The sequence below is a fragment of the Oncorhynchus mykiss genome, chromosome 4 (assembly GCF_057628025.1).
Source record: "Oncorhynchus mykiss isolate SJ-2025 chromosome 4, ASM5762802v1, whole genome shotgun sequence".
Classification (NCBI taxonomy): Eukaryota; Metazoa; Chordata; class Actinopteri; order Salmoniformes; family Salmonidae; genus Oncorhynchus; species Oncorhynchus mykiss.
The window spans coordinates 60,826,592-60,831,205 of record NC_143025.1 but is presented as its reverse complement, the minus strand read 5'-3'; positions in this window follow the sequence as shown (position 1 = coordinate 60,831,205).

Here is a 4,614-nt window from a genome sequence, read left to right as displayed (position 1 = left end):
GTTTCATAGTGTAGTTTCTTATTTTTATTCAGTTTAGTCACATGATCTGGATACTGCTTTCAAGCAAATTTCTGCAGCACTAGTAAAGCTGTGATCAATACATGTTGATGATTTCATTCCTGTGCTGTTTGTAACTACACTGGTAGGTTAACTGATAACCCGAACCAGGTTGCAGGCACTGGTTACAGTTTGAAGCTTTTTCTTGAGTGAGCAGCTTGATGAAAGCCAGTCAAAAAATGTTAAATCACCCAGAAAATACACCTCTGTTGATATCACATACATTATCAAGCATTTCATACATATTATCCAGATACTGACTGTTAGCACTTGGTGGTCTATAGCAGCTTCCCACAAGTATGGGCTTTAGGCTGTATGTTCCTGTTTATATAGTAATAATGCCATTTAGCAGACACTTTTATCCAAAGCGACTTGTGTGCATACATGTTACGTATGAGTGGCCCCGGGAATCGAAAACACAACCCTGAAGGTGCAAGGGCCATGCTCTACCAACTGAGCCATATAGTACCACCAATTTTTCACACAGGCCATCTTCCCCTCGCCAAAATTGTTTGGGAAGTTTTTTGGCCAAAATTAGAGTGTACCACTTCTCCAGGCACCATCCACTGGATGGACATCCACAAAATAATACATACAGTGCAGTCGGAAAGTAATTAGACCCCTTGACTTTTTGTTACGTTACAGCCTTACTTTAAAATGGATGAAATCATTTTTTCCCCCCTCATCAATCTACACACAATACCCCATAATGACAAAGCAAAAACAGGTTTAGACATTTCTGCAAATGTATTTAAAAAAATATTTAAAAAAAAATGCAATATCACATTACAACCTCAACTCTTCTTGGTTATGACACTACAAGCTTGGCACACCTGTATTTGGAGAGTTTCTCCCATTCTTCTCTGCAGATCCTCTCAAGCTGTCAGGTTGGCTGGGAACATCACTGCAGAGCTATATCCAGATATGTTCGATCGAGTTCAAGTCCGGGCTCTGGCTGGGCCATTCAGAGACTTGTCTCGAAGCCACTCCTGCGTTGTCTTGGCTGTGTGCTTAGGGTCATTGTCCTATTGGAAGGTGAACCTTTGCCCCAGTCAGAGGCCCTGAGCGCTCTGGAGCAGGTTTTCATCAAGGATCTCTCTGTACTTTGATTCGTTCATCTTTCCCTCGATCCTGACTACTGTCCCAGTCCCTGCCGCTGAAAAACATCCCCACAGCATGATGCTGCCACCACTATGTCTCACCTTAGGGATGGTGCAAGGTTTCCTCCAGACATGACGCTTGGCATTCATTGCCAAAGAGTTCAATCTTGGTTTCATCAGACCAGAGAATCTTGTTTCTCATGGTCTGAGAGTTTTAGGTGCCTTTTAGCAAACTCCAAGAGGGCTGTCATGTGCCTTTTACTGAGGAGTGGCTTCCGTCTGGCCACTCTACCATAAAGGCCTGATTGGTGGAGTGCTGCAAAGATGATTGTCTTTCTGGAAGGTTCTCCCATCGCCATAGAGGAACTCTGGAGCTCTGTCCGAGTGACCATTGGGTTCTTGTCCACCTCCCTGAACAAGACCCTTCTCCCCTGATTGCTCAGTTTTCCTAGAGCTGGCCAGAGTTTTGATGCTTCCAAACTTCTTCCATTTAAGAACGATGGAGGACACTGTTCCTGGGGACCTTCAATGCTGTAGAATTGTTTTTGTACCCTTCCCCAGATCTGTGCCTCGACACAATCCTGTGTCAGAGCGCTACGGACAATTCCTTCAACCTCATGGATTGGTTTTTGCTCCGACATGCACTGTCAACTGTGGGACCTTATGTGTGCACCTTTCCAAATCATGTCCAATCAATTGCATTTACCACAGGTGGACTAAAATCAAGTTGTAGAAACATCAAGGAGGATCCACGGAAACAGGATGCACCTGAGCTCAATTTTGAGTCTCATATCAAAGGGTCTGAATACTTATGTAGAAAAGGTATCTGTTTTTTAAATACATTTGCAAACATTTCTAAAAACCCGTTTTCGCTTTGTCATTATGATGTATTGTGTGTAGATTGATGAGGAAAACATTTATTTAATCAATTTTAGAATAAGGCTGTAACGTAACAAAATGTGGAAAAAGTGAAGGTCTCTGAATACTTTCAGAATGCACTGTACCATACCATGTAAGATATTATACTAATTTCAGTGTCCAGGATTTGTGTTTACTGTGTTACGTCTACCCCTGATGCAGGTTGTGCTGCACTGTTACTCTAATGAAACAGCTATAATTTATGATGCAATTCACAGTTGAGGGACACATAGATGAACGCACACAAATGCTGCTACTCTATCACAATATGATGTGGCCAATATTTAATCATTTACAAATAACCTGTTTTGGTTTGTGGGCAGATTATGTTTATGTTATGACTACAAACACCCAGCCAGCTAGCGTTGGGTGAATTGCTAATAATGATAAAGGGATCTGGTAATTACAATCATATTTTAAGCCTGTCATTGTTTTGGGGTAGGATTGCGTTATCCCTTTACAAAAGGTTTTTTTGGACTGGCACTCGTCCAAACAAGTAATGAGTTGGAGCCAAATCTCTGTTGGCCAGCTTTAGCAAAGTGGCACCACAGAGAATGCTGCCCAATCATGCCCATAAGGAGGGTCTTTTATACTGGAGACATTTTAGAGGTAGACTTGGGCTGCGTCCCAAATAGCACCCAATTCCCTATATCACTTCTTTTGACAAGAGCCCTATGGGAGAATAGGGTGACATTTGGGACGCACACTTGTGGTGTGGGTAGAGCACTGCTGATGCTGAACCTGTCTTGCTAAGGTTATTTGCTGTGCTTTGGTATAGCAGCCAAATCCTTTGGCACATCTTTGAAATACTATCACCACAGCTATTTGTTAAATCATATATATAGTTCCTTTCCTCTATTTGAAAGGTGGGTTGAAGTGTGTTTTGAGTTGCTTGCTCTCTCACAATCACAATAGTTTGCCACTCTTCAATTAATATGATTATTATTATGATACCGGTGTAACACATTTGAAATGGAGAGAATCCCCGTTACACCTCAGCCTTGTGTCTTCTCAGCTGACTTTCATAATCAAAAGCTTGATTTCTTACACCACAGCGCCATCTAGAGAGTAAACAATGACAGAGCACCCTACCACAACTAGATTAAATGCACATGGCCAACATCAACATGCATGGCCCAGTAAACTACACGTTGTATATAGATCTTTGATGACATTTGATAAAAGGCATATAAAAACATTAATCTCACTCAAATTAAATTGTCACGTTTATTGCATAAGCATTATTTTACCCCTGAAGTATTATGAATTGAATGTAGCCTACTACAAATTTGAATAGAGTCAAATATGTTTATCTATTTAAATTGCTATAATAAACATATGCAGAATGCTTAGAGACTACACCTAAGCCTAAATCACTACTCCTCTCATGTTTATCAAGACAGACAGTCTAGAATGAATTGACCATTGCATTAAATGTATGAGACAGGATCAAATTCAGTGTTTCCTTAGATATATTTTAGCAGCGGTGGCAAAGGTCGCTTTAGCCATGGCAACAAAAAAAAATACGTTTGTTTTTGCCATGGCTAATTCTGTGTTCTTATACTCAAACATTATAATAAATTCAATGGGAACCCCAATCGGGGGCCCTGGGTATGCCCGGTCTGTAATCCAGCTATGCCAAATGTACTCCTAAATGCATTATTTTATTTTATTGGTTTAGCTTTTATTTTTGTGATTTCTAGTTCTCAAAGATTGTATTATCATTATTTTTAAACATATAAGTCAATTTTTCATTCATGAAATGCATTTCTAAAATTGGTATGGCAGCAGGAATTTAGCAGCAGTAGTGTGCCGCTGATAAACGAAACACAGAAATTGTGGCCGCTAGTGCATTAGGGTAACAAATGTAATACATTGTATTGCATTAGTTAGTCTCCATAGGCCACAAGGACCATCAACTGCCAACCTTCAGCTCAGTAAACACTTAGAGGGCAACAGCTTTCAAATTCACTTCATCCCCATTCCAACATAACAACATGTTTTGCACGCTGGAGCACAGGTGTTTACGTCCAAGGACACATAGCACAGCCCACACAAAAGGTCACTGCCAAGATGATTAGTGAAGAATGTGTCCTCTGCAGTGGAAATTTTTCTCCCTGTGTCTGAATAACACGTTTTCACAATTGATGCCCTTCGGTAGCATAGCAGGGGTGAGGAGGTCCGCGTGTGTGTGTGTATGAGAGAAAGAGAGAGGTCAAACAATTGAGTTGGGTGTTGATTTTACATAGGAAATAAACCACTAGAATTGTAGGCTGACTGTTCAATTAAAAACGATTACATTGCAGTAGGCTATTTACCAGAGTGTTTTAAAATAGTGAATAAATACCCTCTCTATGTAAGTTAGCCTACCTACTAGGGTATATTCAGCTTGCAGGCCTGTGTCTGGGGAGCCACAAAGACTCTGTCTAGTAATTATCAAGCAGGTTTGAGGCCATATGCGTGAAATAACATTATGATGAAGAGTACGTGATAACTGAGCAGTTTCAACAAAATTAGGCTCTGGCACCAACTATTCAAC